Source organism: Pongo pygmaeus, chromosome 20 (assembly GCF_028885625.2).
Source record: "Pongo pygmaeus isolate AG05252 chromosome 20, NHGRI_mPonPyg2-v2.0_pri, whole genome shotgun sequence".
Taxonomy (NCBI): domain Eukaryota; kingdom Metazoa; phylum Chordata; class Mammalia; order Primates; family Hominidae; genus Pongo; species Pongo pygmaeus.
This window is the reverse complement of record NC_072393.2, coordinates 56,987,799-57,009,262: the sequence shown is the minus strand read 5'-3', so window position 1 is coordinate 57,009,262 and position 21,464 is coordinate 56,987,799.

Below are 21,464 nucleotides of genomic sequence, written 5' to 3'. Positions count from 1 at the left end.
CAAATTTCCATGTTGGAATATATAGAGTATGTTGTCTGACGACAATGTAATTAAGCTAGAAATCATGATGACCAGAAAATCCTCATGTGTTTTCAAAATGGTCTTAGGGAGTGCAAGTGCAGTTTTATTTTATTTTATTTTATTTTTGAGACGGAGTCTTGCTCTCGCTCTGTCGCCCAGGCTGGAGTGCAGTGGCGCGATCTCTGCTCACTGCAGGCTCCGCCCCCCGGGTTTACACCATTCTTCTGTCTCAGCCTCCCGAGTAGCTGGGACTACAGGCGCCCGCCACCGCGCCCGGCTAATTTTTTGTATTTCTGGTAGAGACGGGGTTGCACCGTGTTAGCCAGGATGGTCTCGATCTCCTGACCTCGTGGTCCGCCTGCCTCGGCCTCCCAAAGTGCTGGGATTACAGGCGTGAGCCACCGCGCCCCACCTGCAAGTGCAGGTTTCTTACAGGGATATGTTGTGTGGTGGTGAACTCTGGGCTTTTTACTGTACCCATCACCCAAGTAGTGTACAAGGTACCCAACGGGTCATTTTTCCTCCTTCACCTCACCCCCCTCTCATGCTTCCACCTTTTGGAGACTCCAGTGTCTATTATTTCACTCTATGCCTGTCTGTACCCACTGTTTAGCTCCCATTTATAAGACAGAACGTGGTATTTGACTGGCTGTTTCTGAGTTATCTCATCTAGGACTGTGTGTTTTGATTTTAAAGGAACACCCCTAAAGAACCCACAGTTCAAACAAGAAATATAATGGAAATTAGAAAATATTTGGAATTAAATGCTAAGGAAAATACAATATGTATACACATGTATTGTGTGTGCCTACTACAGTGCTCGGAGAGGAACATGTAGCCATAAGCACATCATTATAAAAGAAAAAGAGCTGGCCGGGCATGGTGGCTCACACCTGTAATCCCAGCACTTTGGTAGGCCAAGGTGGGCAGATCACCTGAGGTCAGGAGTTTGAGACCAGCCTGACCAACATGGTGAAACCCCATCTCTACTAAAAATACAAAAATTAGCTGGGCGTGGTGGTGCATGCCTGTAATCCCAGCTACTCTGGAGGCTGAGGCAGGAGAATCACATGCACCTGGGAGGCGGAGGTTGCAGTGAGCCAAGATCATGCCATTGCACTCCAGCCTGGGCAACAGAGAAAGACTCTGTCTCAAAAAAAATAATAGTAATAAAATATTTTAGTTGATATGATTGTGAATGCAGAAAGCCCCAAATAATCAATAAATAATTATAGAAATAATCATATAATTTAGCAAGATTGTTGGAAGCAAATCAATAAAAAATCAACTGCATTTCTATGTAACTGTCACAAAATTTTAAAAAATCAAAACATGTAAAATCCATAAAGATCCTAAAAATAAGCCTTCAAGGATATCCAGTACCATAGAGAGATATTAAAGAAGACCAAAGGCCGGGCACGGCGGCTCACACCTGTAATCCCAGCTGTTCGGGAGGCTGAGATAGGAGAATCCCTTGAACCAGTGAGGCAACAGTTGTAGTGAGCTGAGATCACACCACTGCACTCCAGCCTGGGCAACAGAGCAAGACTCCATCTCGAAAGAAGAGAAGGGAAGGGGAGGGGAGGGGAGGGGAGGGGAGGGGAGAAAGAAAAGAAAGACCAAAATGAATGGAGAGATATATTGTTCCATGTGCACGGAGGAGAAAACTCAATGTTGTAAAGAGGAGAATTATCTCCAAATTTATTTTAAAATTCAATGTATTCCAAACCAAAATCTCAGCAAGATTTTTCTTGAGCCTGACAGACTGTTTCTAAAATTTATGAAAAAGAACAAAGGGCAAGGGCAAAGGTCAGCCAGCACACTTCCAAAGAAAAGCAAGGTGGGTAGCCTTTTCTACTTGTAACTTATTATGAGAAGTGTGATATTAGCATAGGCATAGACAAACATACCAATAGAATAGAACCCAGAGCCAGAAGCAGACCTACGCATTTATAGGCACTTTATATGAAACAGAAATCACACTGCAAAGCAGTGGAGAAAATGTCTTTTCAGTAGGTATTGCTGGGAAAATTGGGTATCGGTATGGAAAAAAAATGGCATTGAACTCCTACCTTACACCACACACAGAAATCAGTTCCAAGTAGATTAGAACTGATTAAGGCAAGACAATGTAACTTTTAGGACATAATTTAGGAGGATATTTCCATGACCTCAAGTAGAAATGGTAAAGATATGCGTATCTTTTTTTTTTTTTTTTTTTTTTTTTGAGAGGGAATTTCACTCTTGTTGCCCAGGCTGGAGTGCAGTTGAACGATCTCGGCTCACTGCAACCTCTGCCTCCCCGGTTCAAGCGATTCTCATGCCTCAGCCTCCTGAGTAGCTGGGATTACAGGCATCTGCCACCACGCCCGGCTAATTTTTTGTATTTTTAATAGAGACAGGGTTTCACCATGTTGGCCAGGCTGGCCTCGAACTCCTGACCTCAGGTGATCTGCTTGCCTCGACCTCCCAAAGTGCTAGGATTACAGGCATGAACCACCGCACCTGGCCAAGATATGCATATCTAATGCCCAGAAATTTCACTCCTGAGTATACGCACTAAAGAAACTTATGCATATCTGCAATATATATGATATATATATAATGATTTAGACTCTATATATGTGCGCCTATATATATGTTCATGGAAGCTTTTTTTTAATAACAGCATCTAACTGGAAACAATCAATCCAGGTAAAACTAGTAAATTGGATAAGTAATTTCTGGCATATTCATACAATGAATATTCAGTCAAAAAAAGGAATGAAATACTAAACATGGTTGAACTTTGAAAACATGATGCTAAGTGAAATAATTCAGCCACAAAAGGCTGAATTATTCCATTCAATCTTTTGTGGCTGAATTATGCTTCCATTTATATGAAATACAGAATAGGCAAATCCATAGAGTCAGAAAGCAGATTAGTAATTGCCAGGAGCTGGGGGTCGGGGGGAGTGGGGAGTGATTGCTAATGTGTACAAGGCTTCCTTTTGGGGTAATAAAAATGTTCTGGATTAATACTGGTAGTGGTTGTACATCGTGAATGTACTAAATGCCACTAATTGTAAATTTTATATTTTGTGTACTTTACCACAATAAAAAAGAATGAGGATATAAATTTTCATAACACTATTAACCTATTTAAACAATTTCTACATATAGAAATCTAAACCTAGCCCACTTTGGGAGGCTGAGGCAGGCAGATCACCTGAGGTCAGGAGTTCGAGACCAGTCTGGCCAACACGGCAAAACCCTGTCTCTATTAAAAAAACAAAAATTAGCCAGGCCTGGTGGCACGTGCCTGTAATCCCAACTACTAGAGAGGCTGAGGCAGGAGAATCACTTGAACCCAGGAAGTGGAGGTTGCAGTGATCCAAGATGGTGCCACTGCACTCCAGCCTGGGCAACAGAGTAAGACTTCATCTCAAAAAAAAAAAAAAAAAAAAAAAAATCACAGGCACCAGGCATTGCAGCACTTTGGAGGCTGAGGCAAGAGGATTGCTTGAGGCCAGGAGTTTGAGACCAGCCTGGGCAATATAGCAAGACTCCATCTCTACAATTTTTTTTTAATTAGCTGGGTGTGGTGGTGTGCACCTATAGCCTCAGCTACTCAGGAGGCTGAGGCAGGAGAACTGCTTGAGCCTAGGAGTTCTTGGCTCCAGTGAGCTATGATCATACCAGCCTGGGTGACAGAGCAAGACCCTGTCTCTAAAAGAAAAAAACATTCATAGGACCTCAGGGGATGAGTGGACAGTTCATATGACCTTAGTGAATGGATGGACAGGTCATTTTACTCATCTCAGGTTTACCTGGATAGACATGAACTTGATCAGTAATTTTGCCTCAGATGGTTCTACAAGCAGCCTGGAGGGGTTGCCTATAATAACGAAATGGTGACACCTGGGCCCCTGCGGCACTCCCGGCTCTGAAGAAAAGACAGACAGTTCAGGTCAACTCCATAGGATGATGCCAGACCTCAGTTAGTTGGATAGAAACATGTCCAGTCACAGGGAGCAGGCGGGAGTCCCCGGTGCTAGGAAGGGAAGGCCTCTCTCTCTGTGTTATACTGACAACTAGTCCAAACGACTTTTCATGATTATCCAGACAATGTTTTATAAAGATCAGGGAGGACACTGGCAGGACTTGTTTTCTGGTCACAACCCTGCTGACCAAAACAAGTTCAGACAGGATAAAATTAAAAAAAAAAAAAAAAAGGCCGGGCGCGGTGGCTCACGCCTGTAATCCCAGCACTTTGGGAGGCCGAGGCGGGCAGATCACGAGGTCAGGAGATTGAGACCATCCTGGCTAACACAGTGAAACCCCGTCTCTACTAAAAAACAAAAAATTAGCCGGGCAAGGTGGCGGGCGCCTGTAGTCCCAGCTACTCAGGGGGCTGAGGCAGGAGAATGGTGTAAACCCGGGAGGCAGAGCTCTCAGTGAGCCGAGATCACGCCACTGCACTCTGGCCTGGGCAACAGAGCAAGACTCCACCTTAAAAAAAAAAAAAAAAAAAAAAAAAAAACCAGCAGCAGTGACCGCATGAAGACAAAAGTGATCCCTATCTGCTCTCATCGCTCATTGGTATAGAACACCCTCACCAGTGCCATGACAGTTTATAAATGCCATGGCAATGACCTGAAAGTTACTTCCCCTTTCCATGGCAGTGACCCGGAAGTTACCTCCCCTTTCCATGGCAGTGACCCGGAAGTTACTGCTCCTTTCCATGGCAGTGACCCGGAAGTTACTGCTCCTTTCCATGCCAATGACCTGGAAGTTACTGCTCTTTTCCTAGAAAGTTCTAAATAAATGACCCCTCAATTTACATTGACCCATTACTTAATTTGCATGTAATTGAAAGTGGATTTACATGAGTATAAATACAGTTGCCAAGAGCCTATAGGTGGCTGACTCTGGGCACATTGCCTGTGAGTTAGCCCTGCTTCACAAGGAGCAGCACCATTCAACGAAGATTGCTGTCTCACACCACCAGCACCCTTGAATCCTTTCCTGGGTGAAGCCAAGAACCCTCCTGAGCTAAACCCCAACTTCAGAGCTAAACTGTCCTGCAATGAAGTGACAGTCTCTTGTGATCTACATACAAAAATCTTAACTCCAAAATGAAGACCTCAGTCACCAAATTCAGATTCTAGACTTTGAGCTTCATCTTCCTGGAGATCAGACTGATGGTCCAAGCTCTAGATATCAGACCAGTCTTTGGACTCTAGAACCAAGACTTCCATTTCTGGATTCCATTTTCCAGGTTCCAGTTTAATCAGAAGTAAACAAATTACCCCTGCAGGCCAAATCCAGCTGCTGTGTGTTTTTGTAAATAACATTTTGTTGGAACATACATTAATTCCTTCATGTGTTGTCTATGACTGCTGTTATGCTGGGACAGCAGAAATGAGCAGTTACAGCACAGACTGTCTGGCCCACAAAGCCTAACATAATTACTTTCTGGACTTTTACAGAAATAGTTTGCTGATGTCTCGTCTGGATTCCAGATGCTTCACTCCAAACCCCAAAATCCCAGAATTCAGATTCCAAGCTCTAGATTCCACAGCACAAACTGGAGATTCTGAAGGTTGACTCCAGACCTCAGACCCAGGCTCCAAACTCCATTCCTCTGCTCTAGATTCCCAACCCCAGACCCCTGACAAGACCCCAACCACCCTCTAGAGACTCAGAGATCTCTCCAGTGAGAGATCTACTGAAAGAGACAGGAAAGAGTGATGGAGAGAGTGTCAGACACAGAGAGACAGATATAAACAGAGAGAGAGAGAGTGTGTGTGTGTGTTAGTTGTCTGGCTCAAAGACAGACAGAAACAGCCAGAGAGGCAGTACCCTGACCGAGAAGCTCAACTGAGAAATACAGTGATAGAAAGAGTTTGTGGCCATCCATTCATTTTCATTTATTCAGTAAGTACTTATCACGTACCTACTATGTGCTAGGCACTGTTTTAGGGGCTTTGGATAAACCAGTGAACAAAACTGGCAAAGATCCTTGTCCTTGTTGTAGCTGAGAGATGCAAACAATAGAAAATAAATCCAATAAAATAAATAACAAATTAGATATACATTTATATGTGTTAATATAATATTGTAAATTAGTACAAATCATATATAATAAGTTAAATAATAAGGAAGATTGGGGAGAGGGAAGTTTGCAGTGTTAAAGCAGTGACAGATGTTCCATAAACTGGTGAGTGGACAGATAAACTGTGGTGCATCCATACAATGGAATCCTATTCAGCAGTAAAAATGGAATAAACCCCTGATAGCTGTGTGACCTTTGGCAAGTTACTTAACCTCTCTGTTACTTAACTCTGTGCAATGGGGCTAATAATCAAATCTTCCAGGTAAGGTTCCTATGAAAGTGAATTACTGCATGTCAAGTGCTTAGAACAACGCCTGGGAACAGAGGTTGTACGCTGTGTCTGCTGTCAACACCTGTATTTCCGTCTCTGTACCTTTCAGACTCACTTACCCTGAGAACTCTTTGTGCCTGTGTTTCCATCTTCCCCATCCTGGCTTTCTGACTCTGTCTCCTCCAGCCTCCATCTTGGTGTCTCTGTATCAGCGTCTCTGTGTCTCTATCCCTATCTAACTTTCTCTGTTTCCGTCACTGACTTTCTTTGACTTCCTTGCACTCTAAGCTTCCATCTCTCCAGCTCCTCATCTCTCCCTCTCATTCTAGATGTTACTAACACTGGCTTCTCCCAGAAACCACTGGACAGTGGGGCATTTTTGGTTGCTATGACTTGGCAAGGAGGGTGCTACTGGCATCTAGTGGGCAGAGGGCAGGGATGCTGCATAATATCCTACAGCACACAGGGCAGTGCCCACAATGAAGAATGATTCAATCAGAAGTGTCAGTAGTGGCCAGGTTGAGAAACTCTGCCCTAGGTTATGGTTTCAGGGTCTCACCACCTAAGGTGGAGAGGATCCCTTAAGGCTGCTGCTGCCCAGAGATTCCATGGGAGGGTGGAGAAGGGAGACAGCTAAAGAATCCCAGAATCCCCTCCGCACCAGGTGCCAACTTGATGACCACAGCAGAAACCCCCTGCACCAGGCTCCTGGGATATGTCGTCCACAATGTCACAGGTGTGTGTTGTGTGTGTGTGGTGGGAGAGGGGTGTAAGTGTGTGTGTCTTAGTCTGCTCTGGCTCCCATAACAACATACCACAGACAGGTGGCTTCCACAACAGAAATTTATTTCTCACCATTCTGGAGGCTGGAAAGTCCAAGTCTGAGGTTTAGCAGGTTTCAATTCTCTCTCCCTCTTTTCCTCTTCATATTAGGACACTTAATTTCATCACGAAGGCCCCACCCTCACAACCTCAGCTAATCCTCCTCACCTACCAAGGGTCCCAGCTCCAAATGCCACTATCTTGGGTCTTAGCACTTTAACATATAAGTCTGGAGAGGGAGGGACACAATTTGGTCCATGGCTCTGCGTGTGTGATGTGTATGTCCCAAAGTGTCACCATCTTCAAGCAGACAGGGTTGCTTCTAAGTTTGCATGCCCGTATGACGTGTGTATGGGGGTGTTTGTGTGGCTGTACTTGTGTGATTTTTGTGTATTAGGGTGAACAGGCATTTCAATTCATCTGAGGCTGTTTCTGGATTATGATATCACTATAATTTACCATGTGACTGAATCTTTGTGGTTGTACCTATCTGGTTCAGTGTCATGTGCTGTGTGTATCATGGTGTGACCACATTGTATGAGTCACCCTGCAGCTTTGCAAGAGTGTGTGTAGCCGAGCGTGATGTCACATGGGAGGTTGTGCCCTATGCCTGTCACCTGGTCTTGTGTCCCTGGGCCTGACTCCAGGGTTCTGACATGGAGCTGCATGTTTAGTCATGCCCTGCCCACTGGGGCCTTGGGAGGCCTTATGGGACAGTGGTTAAGGAAATAGGCTGTGGAGTTGCCCTGCCTGGGTTCAAAGCCCTGCCCTGCCATTTATTAGCTGGGAGACCCTGTAATCCCAGCACTCTGGGAGGCTGAGGTGGGTGGATCATGAGGTCAGGAGAGCGAGACGATCCTGGCTAACACAGTGAAGCCCTGTCTCTACTAAAAATACAAAAAATTAGCTGAGTGTGATGGCAGGCTACTGTAGTCCCAGCTACTCAGGAGGCTGAGGCAGGAGAATCGCTTGAACCCAGGAGGTAGAGGTTGCAGTGAGCCAGGATTGCGCCATTGCACTCCAGCCTGGGTGACAGAGTGAGACTCCATCTCAAAAAAAAAAAAGAAAAAAAAGAAAAGAAAAGAAATTGTGTGTCTGAGGATGGTGTAAGAGGAGGTGTCGACGAGACAGACCAGGGGCCTGGAGTTTAGAACTGACATGTCCTGGCTGGGCGCGGTGGCTCAAGCCTGTAATCCCAGCATTTTGGGAGGCCAAGGTGGATGGATCATAAGGTCAGGAGATGGAGACCATCCTGGCTAACATGGTGAAATCCCATCTCTACTAAAAATACAAAAAATTAGCCAGCCATGGTGGCAGGCACCTGTAGTCCCAGCTACTCAGGAGGCTGAGGCAGGAGAATGGCGTGAACCCAGGAGGCGGAGCTTGCAGTGAGCCGAGATCACGCCACTGCACTCCAGCCTGGGTGACAGAGCAAGACTCTGTCTCCAAAAAAAAAAAAAAAGAACTGACATGTCCTTTAGCCTCATCATGCCCCAGCCCAAAAAGCAGACCTGGATACCCTGCCCATGTTTTCCCCCCTGTATTAGTCAGGGTTCTCTAGAGGGGCAGAACTCATAGGATCGATGTATATATAAAGGGGTTTATTAAGGAGAAGCGACTCACATGATCACAAGGTGAGGTCTCACAATAGGCCATCGGCAAGCTGAGGAGCAAAGATACCAGTCCAAGTCCCAAAGCTGAAGAACTTGGAGTCCAATGTCGAGGTCAGGAAGCATCCAGCACGGGAAAACGTGTAAGTTGGGAGGCTAAACCAGTCTAGTCTTTCCATGTTCTTCTGCCTGCTTTTATTCTGGCCACGCTGGCAGCTGATTAGATGGTGCCCACCCAGATTGAGGGTGGGTCTGCCTTTCCCAGTCCACTGAGTAAAATCTTAATCTCCTTTGGCAGCACCCTCACAGACACCCCCAGGGAACAGTACTTTCCATCCTTCAATCCCATCAAGTTGATGCTTGATATTAACCATCACACCCCTCAATACAACCCACAACTTCCTAATCCTAACCCTGACCCTCGACTCTGAACTCCTCCACTTTGTGTCCTGATTCCATCCCCAGGAGCTGTGATTCCCTCTGCAGGATCCCAGACTCCATTCCCAAGCACTTTCTCCAGTGCCAGCAAAGTCCTCATTGGTGGCAACAGGAATGCAGTCTGCACTTGCAGCCCTGGCAGGCAGCCAGCACTGTCAGTGGAAAACTTTAAGACGCTGGGGCATCTTAGAGCATCCACAGTGGGTGCTGTCGACTGCACACTGCCTCCAGAAGTGAGTGCTGGGTGGGTCTGGGGCAGAGCGCCAGCTAAGAGGCAAGCGCTGGCTGGAGCAGAGTTTGAGTGAAGGAGAGTCCCAGGCCAGGGGTGGCAGGCTAGCAGGATGGGGCCTTATGTGGGACAGGCCTTAAGAAGAGGGCAGAGCCTTGATCAGAGATGATGCTCTCGGTTCACTGCAACTTGCACCTCCTGGGTTCAAGTGATTCTCCTGCCTCAGCCACCAGAGTAGCTGTGACTAGAGGTGTGCACCATCATGCCCCGCTAACTTTTGTGCAAAGGGCCTGGGGCACAGGTGGAGTTGAGCAGGGGTGGGGTTGAGCAGGGTTAGGGCTTTGGGATGGGTGGAGCCTGATAAGCGGTGGGGCTTGAGCAGAGGGCAGCGCCTTGGTCAGAAGCTTGCACAGAGGAAAGGGCTTGGGCTAGGGGCAGAGCTTGAGCAGGGGTAAGACTTTAGGAGGGGTGGGGCTTGAGCATGGGCCAGGGCTTACCTTGGTGTAGGGTCTGGCTAGGAGCTCAACATTGGTGGAGTGAGCTTTAGATCATTTTGCTAGGTCTGAATGAGAAGCACAGCCTCCATGGAGTCAGGGAGACTAGGTTGTCTCGGAATCCTGGGTTTGAGCCAACTGTGGAAGCTTCGGAAGAAAAAGATAACCTGAGAGAAGTAGGTGTTCCAAGAAAAGGGGAGGAGATGCAGGAGAAAGACCTAGTCAGCCCTGGGTATGAATCTCAGCTCAGCCTCTGGGTAACTAGGTAATGTTGGCAGGTGACTTCCATTTTCTTTTCTTTTTTTTTTTTGTTGGGGGGACCCTTTTTGACCTTTTGTTTTGACCTTTTTTCTGATGCTTCTTGACTCTATATCTCCTGGTTTTCTGCACACATCCCCTGTTTTTCCTTTTTTTTTTTTTTTTTTGACAGAGTCTTCCTCTGTTGCCCAGGCTGGAGTGCAGTGACGTGATCTCGGCTCACTGCAACCTCCGCCTCCTGGGTTCAAGCGATTCTCCAGCCTCAGCCTCCCCAGGAAGCTGGGAGTACAGGTGCACACCACCAGGCCTGGCTAATTTTTGTATTTTTAGTAGAGACGGGGTTTCACTATGTTGGCCAGGCTGGTCTCAAACTCCTGACTTCAGGTGATCCACCTGCCTTGGCCTCCCAAAGTTCTGGGATTACGGGCGTGAGCCACTGCGCCTGGCCGTAAGTTCCATTTTCTGGGCGTTCCTTTTCATCAGCTCTCAAGGGCAGGACATGGTGACAAAGTTAGGGATGAGGATGGTGTTGGGATGGATTGCAGTGGAGATAGGGGTGTAAGCTGAGGGCAGGGTCTAGGATGCAACAAATCAACATTTGCCCTGGATGCGCAGTTTAGGGGAACAGCCAACAACATTAGTAACCAAGATCAAGATTTTAGGACCATTTGCGCCTCCGCCCTCCAAACATGCACACACCAAGGTGTCCATCAGGTGCCCTGGGTAGTCCATGTTACCAGATGTGTCTGAAATTATGCTGATGTTGGCACAATACAATTATCAAGGAGACCCACCAGGGAAGACCCTGAACTTGAGAAGGACCCATACATTCAGGACCCTGCCCCTCTTCCCAAAAGCCATGTATTTCCAGTTTCATAGACTGGACACATCTGGCTTTTCTCAAGCATCTTGTGACCCAAGCCTCCCTGTGGTCCTAGGCTCCTCCCCATGGACACAAAGCCTAAGTCAGACACCATGTTGGACACACCCACAAGGGGGCAGATCTGGGCAGTGCCATGTGATACATGTCACTGGAGAGGCGCACGGGTGATGGTGGGCTAGTTGCGCCAACGTGATGCCATAGTGGTGCGCTGGGATCCTCACAGTGCTGATGATGTCAGAAGATGCGCCAAACGCCCTTCAGCTGTTTAGAACCAGCGCGCTTGCGCAGTTCCTGCTTGCCGGGCTCCTGCTGGCCCAGCAACTGTAGGGAGCTAGCAGGCTGGTGGTTACCCACAAGCTGAGTGTGGAGTAGACAGAAAGACCCAAATGTTAGCAATCTGGGATCCCCAAGCCCTGTGATAATCTGAAATTCCACTTACCACCTCCTGAGGCCCTGGTACCAATGGCCCCTACTCCTGCCTCCCAGGTAGCTAAGAGTTCCAATGTGTGGGCACACACCCATTGGGCTGTAGTCCCCAAGCTCCAGTACTTTTGTCCTCAGAGGAGTCAAGGACTCTCTCCCCAACCCATTAAAATACAGGCGTCCAGAATCCCAACATTTTCCTTCTCCAAGACCTTGGACTCCCGGCTTTCAGCCTTCTCCAACTCCAGGTACAGAACCCATGGGTTCCTACTCCCAGCCACGTTTTTCAGGACCCTGACCCCTGCCTTCTTACCAGGTCTGGTAGTGGGCCTCAGAGAGCTCACAGCGGGCGACAGTGCATGAAGGACCACAATTAAAATGTCCACATTCAAAGAGAATCACTTGCCAAGATTGGGAGCAGAGCACACACTCCTCAGTTCCCAGGACCTAGTCACCGTCCTAGGCCTCTGGGATGGGAGTAGAGGATCCATGAGGACAGGGTCCTTCTCACCTCCTATTCCCTGACTGTGCCCTTATCTACCTACATATTCTTCATTTATGCCTTCCCCTCAATTTTTCCAGGAGTCTCTGATGTGTTTTTAAAATACAGTTTTCTCTCTAGCTTTAAAAAACTTTTGCCTCTTTTCCCTGGAACTGTATCCTTTTTTGTTCCCACCACCCATCTCATGTGTTATAGGTTCCCAAAAGAGAGAGAAAGGGGAAAAGATCAGAGGGCAAGAAGTTCTCTGTGGTTGGGGATGAAGATAAGGTCACTGGATACAGTGAGTTCAGACAAGTGCTCACTTGGAGCCAGCCATTCAGGGTCATTCATCTGTCACAGATATTAAATGGATGTGACACTCAGTATGTATGACACACAAATTTGGTCCCAGAGTTCAGGTATCTCGGCCAAACTCAAGGTCATACAAGGACACAGATGTGGCCATACTAGATTGTGGACCTACATATATGCACAACCAGACTTTCAAACTTAGGGATTGGTAGGGACAGCACTTACAGCTTACCTTCACGTAACATATAAATAGATCTCAGCTTCGAGGATCACTATATGGTCATTGATATTTGTATGTAGGTGTGGACAGTTAAGATATGGGTGTGGCTGGGCACAGTGGATCACGCCTGTAATCCCAGTACTTTGGGAGGCCAACGTGGGTGGATGACCTGAGGTTGGGAGTTCAAGACCAGCCTGACCAACATGGAGAAACCCCGTCTCTACTAAAAATACAAAATTAGCCAGGCATGGTGGCACATGCCTGTAATCCCAGCTACTCGGGAGGCTGACGCAGGAGAATAGCTTGAACCGGGGAGGCAGAGGTTGACTTGAGCCAAGATCGTGCCATTGCACTTCAGCCTGGGCAACAAGAGCAAAACTCTGTCTCAAAAAAAAAAAAAAAGACATAGATGTACGTGTGCATACACACACACACACACACACACACAGAGCTTTGGTCATAGACGCTTGGACCAAATTCTACACTCCACTGTAGGTCTGGATACCCAGTGTTCCAGGTGCACACACTTGCACACAAGGTCTGAACGTACAAGGTGGGGGCCTTAGTAAAGGTACACAGGAGAGAGACACTGATATGCAGTGTTGGGTTTGACTTTGAGGGGACATATCCTGAGTAGCCCCCACCAAAAGCAATTCACAGACATGGGTCTATAGTATGGTGGTTGTATCCAAAAGTATGACCACCTGGGATCAAACATATTATTTCTGAATCCTTGAGAAAATTATTTGACCTCAGTGTTTTTCCATTTCCTCATTTGTTCATGGGAGTTTCCTTAAGACTTAAATAGAAAAATGAGTCTTTGTGTGTATGCATGTGTGTGGGTGTGCATGATAATGCCTGGCACACAGTAACTGTAATGCATAGTAATAAATATCAGTTATTTTAATCAAGGACACATGACTTTGTTATGGTACATACATGTGGATGTTCAGCTTGTGAAAACAAATATGGCCAAAATCAGACATATGTGCAGACCCAGATAAAGTTAGTCAAAGCTAATGCTGTGATTCATCCATAAAGCCACTTAGTGGTGATTCAAAGTTGCAGACACCAACCCCAAGGGCCAGACATTCATATACAGGCTCATATTAGATTCCTGGCAACTCCCAGACACATAGTTGGGCATTTATGGGGAAAGACATATTCTGGAGACACAGGCAGCTGGGACAAGAAAGATTTATCTGTCTCTAGATCATCCCCCAAGTCAGACACTTGGTGTTGTAGGTTACTCATCAGTTTTCCCATATGGGGACGTGGCTCACATGTGTGGGCAGGTAGTGGACAGCAGGGCCTTGCACACCCACCACATACACATGTGCATGCACATACACACACACACACACACAGAACTGCACTACGCACAAGTACCAAACAAGGACTTTTTACAGTCAGAAGACCATGAGCCTCTACACTGGGAAACGTGGATGTGTCCCCTCAAAGGCAAATTCACACATAAACAGACAGCAACAATAGGGCACATCCAGATCAGACCCCCATATTTTTCCTGCCATCATTGGGAACTGGGCCTGGCACACTGGTGAGGCTAGGGTAACAGATGTGGCAGACAAGGGGTATAAGGAAGAAAGTCTAAGTTTGTTTTGCAGAGAAGGTTAGAGAATTTAAATTATGATTCTAAGAGAAAATTCTCCATGGGCCTCTCATGTTTCTACATGTCTTCAAAGCAAAAAAAAAAAATTGCTTTGGACTATCAAGGATGTTTGGCTAGCAAGCCATCTTGCAAATGGTATTTTCAACAAAACAGCTTTGCTTACCGACCAGTGTAATAATGTGTCCCTTAAAGCAGATTTGTTTAGTGTTCAGTACAATAAATATAGTATGTTCCTCCAGAGCAGGTCTGTTTGTGGTCAGGATAACGAAGAATGTGTCTCCCTCTCGGACAAATATTAATAGTCCCCTCACAAGATTCAGGATTCCTAAGCTCAGGTTTCTCAGCTGTGGGTCAAAGCACCGTGTCACAGGATCCTCCTAAACTTCTCTGATCATTCCTCTGGGACTTAGGGTCAAGGTGAACTGATGTGAACAAAAAGCTCATGCTGCCTTCTGTGCTGTGAGTAATAAAGTCCTTTGCCTTTGATCCAGAATCCAGTGTGTTCTGCCCGTATCCATAAAACTGTGGCAGGCTAACTTATTTGTTTGCCAGTTGGCAAAATATCAGCCCCTTCAGAGTTTTTGACAAACAGTTGGGCACTAAGGCTGCACCTATCCAGCTGGAGATGGAAGGGTGGGAGGTACGAGGGGCCCCAACTGGGCACAGCCACGTGACAGAAGAGGGACCAAGGCTAGGTTGAACTTTTCTGAGGGCAGTGTAAGCCAAGCTGAAGCTGAACCTTAACCTTCTTGGCTCTACCTGGATCCTTCCAGACGCAAATCATCCCACCTTTGGCATAATAAATTTCCTTTCGCCATTTGTCTCTCCTCCTCCCCAACATTCTCTTCCTTTTGGGTTCTCCCTCTTGGGAGAGTTCACTGCTTCCTCAGGCACCAGGATAGATGCCAAGTGCCCCACATCCTGCCAGACACTGGCCACATTCTACCTGCCTGCTGGATCTTCTTTTTTTTTTTTTTTTTTTGAGACAGAGTCTCGCTCTGTCGCCCAGGCTGGAGTGCAGCGGCGTGATCTCGGCTCACTGCAAGCTCCGCCTCCTGGGTTCATGCCATTCTCCTGCCTCAGCCTCCCAGGTAGCTGGGACTACAGGCGCCAGGTGCCCTCCACCACACCCGGCTAATTTTTTGTATTTTTAGTAGAGACGGGGTTTCACTGTGTTAGCCAGGGTGGTCTCGATCTCCTGACCTCATGATCCACCCGCCTCGGCCTCCCAAAATGCTGGGATTACAGGCGTGAGCCACCGCGACTGACCTGGATCTTTATTTTTAAAGCCTCAGGCCACGTCCTCTAAATAGACCCTTTCTGCAGCCTCCTGACCATAATCAGAGTCTTCCCATATGTCCTCATTCCAACTTTTGAGATCCCTACCCTTTCCAATTATGCCTTCACTTTAATGGCAGACAGCATGTATGCTGAGGATTTAATTAGCATTGTAATTCAGCCACTCACACAATAAGATTCTAGGTTTGATTTTCAGAAATCTCAGCTCTGTGGCTACAGGAGATAAAGGTTTCTTTCAACATAGTCATGGACATAGCAACTTTAGATTATTTCTTTAGACTGAGATCTGGAAATTTAAAGTCCTGTGCTCACTCTTTTCTTTTTCCACTTTTGCCAACACAACTAGAAGCAATCATCCAATTTCATTATGCTTGTTACTTTAAAAAATATTCCAAAGTATCATATACATGATCACCCTGGTCATTGCTCCTTTATTTGATTAGGACTATCCAGTGGTGATATTTTGCATATCTCTATTGCTACATAACACCATGGACTTTTATTTCTCTTTGTATTACTGAAAATAGAGTTACTGGTGCCTTTAAATTTATTTGCATTACAGAACCAATTCCAAAAACTAGAAATGCCAGAACTAATTCAGAAAGCTCATCCTTAAGACTTCCTTCCTCTAGAAGAACTAGTGAAGTTTGTCTCAGACAGGATTTTTAGAGAAACAGAGAAAAAATAAGATGCACACACACAAATATACACATGCAAAGAGACAGACAGGGATGGAGACAGAAAGACAAGGACAAGAAGATGGAATCTGAGCTAATGGCAGAGGCATGGAACCAGTAGAGAAGAGACCCACTGTCTTCAGAGAGTGCTGACCAGGAAGGGGAGGAACCTCAAGGGACTGGATCAGGTATCTGTCCCTAGGTCCCCATTCCTGACTCTTCTCCTGCCACCCTGATCTGGGTATAGCATCAGATTAGGTAGTTTGGCTGAAAAAACTGCTAACTTGGGAAAATGTCCCCTGTCCATAGGAGCAGGACATCCTAGACTCAAGAAGTTCATAAACCCACAAGCACTCTATCCTTTACCTCCCCACCACAGCCTCCTAGACAAGACCCCAAATCACCCCACATACTTTGCTCCCAACCCAAAGCCTGCTCCAGACAATGTCTCATGTCTCCTATCCTAATCCCTGGGGTTTGCCCTGCTCTCAGAGCAAAGTCTCCCCACCAGGAACAGCCAAACAGCCACCAACCCACGACCCCAAGGAATGGTCCAGAATCTCAGGCCCTTCTGTGTCCCTGGATCCCCAGCCCCAGTCCTCTGCCTCCATGTCCCTTCAAACCCACAGCCCAGCTGCCTCTCTTAGCCCAGTCTCTGGCCTCTCCTGCCAAGCCTGCCCTCCCTGACCCAGCACTCCCTCTGCAGATGCTGTGATTGCCATCCAGTCCCAGACTGTGGGAGGCTGGGAGTGTGAGAAGCATTCCCAACCCTGGCAGGGTTGTACCATTTCAGCAACTTCCGGTGCAGGGACGTCCTGGTGCACCCTCACTGGGTGCTCACTACTGCTCACTGCATCACCGGGTGAGTGGGGACCTGGGGTCTGGGGAGCGGTGTCTGTGCCCCACAGGAATAACAGTTGGGCATTTCCCCTCAGATGAGGCTGGGGACAGAGGGAGACAGGGAAGGTTCTGGTTCAGGTTGCACGAACAGGCATTGGGGACCACCTTCCTGGGGGCTGCCTTGGTCTCTCACCGTATCTCTGTCCATTTGGTCTCTCTGTGTCTCTTAGTATATGGCTCTGCTGTGTCTGTGTGGCTGTGTTTTGGTCTTGATCTCCCTCTCTCTTCTCTCTCTTGTCTCTGTGTCTTCCCGTCTCTGTTTTTCTCTGCATCTCTCTTGGCCATCTCTGTCATTGTGTCTCAGTTCCCATCTCTCTGCTCATCTCTCTCTCTCTCTCGAGTCTCTGTCTCACCCCTCCCCACACCTTCCCATTGCCATCCTGAGCCTCTGCAGAAAGGAATAGAGGATCCCTGAGAACAGAGACTTTTTCCTATGTGGCCACCCTTCCCAGTGCCCTACAGTACCTACATATGTGAAAACCATTTACATATGCTTTTCCCACAATTTATCCGGAAGTCTCTGGTTTTTGGGGGGTTAGTTTTGTTTGCTTTTTTGTTTTGTTTTGTTTTGTTTTTGAGACGAAGTCTTGCTCTGTCACTCAGGCTGGAGTGCAGTGGCACCATCTTGGCTCATTGCAACCTCTGCCTCCCAGGTTCAAGCGATTCTCCTGCCTCGGCCTTCCAAGTAGCTGGGACTACAGGCGCATGCCACCACACCCAGCTAATGTTTTGCTTTGTTTTTTTTCTTTTTTTCAGTACAGACTGGGTTTCACCATGTTAGCCAGGATGGTCTCGATCTCCTGACCTCATGATCTGCCTGCCTTGGCCTCCCAAAATGCTGGGATTACAGGAGTGAACCACTGTGCCCAGCCTCTGTTATTTTTAAAGCACTCTCCTCTCTTTAGGTTTTACAGCTGCAGCCTGTTTTTCCAGAATTTCTCCCTTCATCTCCTACCCTACATGCGATAGTTTCGTGAGAGAGAGAGAGAGACAGACAGAAGGGAAATGAAGGACCAGAGGGCAAAATCCCCTCTGTGATTCGAGATGAAGACAGGTTCACTGGATACAGGCTTAGACAGACGGTTGCTTTGATATGTCAGAGACCTCAAACAGACGTGTCCATTCAATTTGTACGGTAGAATTCTTGGCCTCAGAATCTGGAGATCTAAGCCAAACTCAGCATGCCAGGGAAGGACACATATGTGACCACACAAGGTCATGGACATACATACAGGCACAAGACGGTTTCCAGGCTTGGATACATATATAGGCAGTGTGCCTTAAGCAGAAATTCATATGCATGTTCATGTAGCTTATATAATAACAGCCCAAGTGATCACATGTGCATATAAATATGGACAGGCATGGGTGTAAGCACACACACATACACATTCATAGACACAGATTTGGACATAAGAACTCAAACCTAAATTCATAACCTCCAGTGTGGCTCTGGGTATGCAAGGTCACATGGGTATACACTTGCACACAGGGTCTCGACGTACAAGGTTGGGTCCTTAATAAGATTACAAAGGGAAGAGGCAGGGATATGCACTCAGAGTCCCAGACACGGATTCACAGACATGAGTATGGTGCTCACATCTAGAGTCTGACCACCTGCATTCAAAAATATCAGCTTTGAGACTTTGAGAAAATGCTTTGATCTCACTGTGCCTCCATTTCATCTGTAAATTGGAGGTTGCTGTAAAGGTTAGATGGGTGGGAGATACATAGCATCTGTGGATATTCAGATTTGAGAAACAAATGTGGCCAAAGTAATTCAGACATAATCACAGGACCAGATATGAGAGTCAAGGTCAACACTGCGATTCATGCAGAAGCCAGTGAGCGGTGATTCAAAGTTGCGGGCACAGACCCAGAGGCCAGGCATTCAGATATGGACCCACTAGAGCAGATGCCAGGGCAGCACCCAGATACAGGGTTGGCCATTCAAGGTCAAAGGTATAGCTAGAGACACAGGCAGCCAGGACAGGAAATAATCTACCTCTGGATCAGTGCCCACGTCAGAGATACTTGGTGTTGAAGGTGACTCATCAGGTTTTGCATTTGGGGACAAATGCACACATATGGGCAGGTAGTGGACAGGCAGAGCCTCGCACTCCACCACCCACGTACACGCACACACAGAGCTGCACTATGCACAGATACCAAACAGAGACATTTCAAAGTCAAAGGACCTTCAAAGTCAAAGTCACACACACATATGCACCGAAGGGGAGGACAGGGTTTGCTCATCCAGATTGAATTACCGTTGTTATATCTACCACGGGCATAAATGGGGCCCAGAACACTGGGAGAACTGGGGGAACATGCAGTGAATGAGAGGTGGAAGGGAAGAAAGGCGGGGCTCTCCAGCAGAGAAGGGTGGAGGCCAGGACCTGAGTAGTGACTGAAAAATTTCCACGAGTCTCTTACATTTCTACATGTCTTTTGAGCAAAGGTACTAACACCATTTTACTCGATAATATCTATCAAAGATGGCTGGCTAACAAGCAGTCTTTCAAGATGGTATCTCCATCAGAGCAGGTTTGTTGACTGTCCAGGATAATAAAGATAATGTCTTCCCAGAATGGACTAGTTTACTATCCAGGACAATAAATATAATATGCCCCTGTGCAGCAATTCTGTTTGTGGTTCAGGGTAATAAAGATAATATCTCCACCAAAGACAAAGATTCAAGGCTGAGGTGGGAGGATCACTGGAAGTCAGGAGTTCAAGACCAGCCTAGGCATCAATGCAAGACTCCCTTTCTACAAAATAAGTACATACATACATTAGCCAGGTGTGGTGGTGCAAGCCTGTAGTCCCAGCTGTTCATAAGGCTGAGGTGGGAGAACTGCTTAAGTCTAGGAGTTTGAGGCTGCAGTGGACTATGATCCCACCACTCCCTTCCAACCTGGGCAAGAGAGTGAGACATTGTCTCTTTAAAAAGCAAAAGGCAAATGCTGGGCAGGTTTGCTAGTGCCCCCTTATAAGACTGAGGATTCTGAAACTCAGGACCCTCTGCAGTGGCATAAACCACTTTGAGCGCAAAATCCACCTGGACTTCTCTGGTCACCCTATAGGACTTGGGCAAGGTGAACCCATATGAACATGAACCTCACACTGCCTGCTGTGCCAAGTAATCAGATCCTTTGGCCAGGTTCTGGTGTGTTCTGCCAATACCCATGAAGGTGTGGCAGGCCAACTTTTTTGTTTCTGAGTTGGTAAAATGTCAGCCCCTCAGAGTTCTTGACAAACACGTGGGCACTGAGGTTGCACCTGGACAGCTGGAGATGGAGATAGGATGGGATTCAGCTGGGTGCAGCCACATGATAATGGAAGAACCGGGGCTTGGTGTAACCCCTGATCCCTCCTTTGTGGGGACTGTAAACCAGGACGAAGCTGAACCTTCCTGGCCCCACCTGAATCTCTCCAGACACAAATTCATCCCAACAGCTATGTAAAAAAACTTCCTTTTACCACCCTTGTGTTTTCTCCTGCCCAACATGTTCTTCCTCTTTGTTTTCGTATCTCACATCTCCAGATGATCTATTGTTCCCTCGGACACCAGATCAGACCCCTGGGTGCCCCACAGCCCATCAGACGCTAGCCACATCCCCTAGCCCCTAGATCTTCTCCAGCCCCAAAGAACTCACCTTCAGCCACACCCTCTATCTGGACCCACTCCCAGCCTCCCACTCTGAATCCCAGCTTCCAGTCCAACCTCCCATGGACTCAGAGAGCAATTTAAGCCTAAAGCAAACCTAAGAAAATAAATCATAAAAATTATAGCAGAAATTGGTGAAATTAAAAACAAGTAACCTATAGAGAAAATCAACTAAAACAACTGTTTCTTTTAAAAGATCAATAAAATTGATAATTCTCTAGCCAGGATAACAAAGACCAAAAAAAACCAGAAGATACATGTTAGTAAGATCAGAAATGATAGTGGATCCATCATCACTGAGACACTAAGAGGATATTCATGGATAATAAAGCCTTGCCAGTTGAAAACGAACTGCTGCTGGTTGCCTTTATTAACAGATATTGAGGTGGAAACAAAACATTAACCAGGTCAATAGCTGCATATGAGGTGCCAGGAGATGTGTTATTTGCTCAAACAATGAAGCCACATGAAGAGCTGTAATGAAATTCACTGCCTGGTTATACTTAGGATAACCCACTATCATCCCTGAAGATCTATCATCTGTTTTCAGCATGGGCCAATAGGTGAACTGGATGTGGATGTAGTGGGAACCACCACTCCTGCGTCCTTCAGTCATTGACAGTGTCACCAACCTCCGTAATCCCTGCAGGAATGCAGACTTGTTTTGGTTTATGATTTCCCTAGGTATGGAGATAGGACAGGATTCAGCTGGGTGCAGCCACATGATAA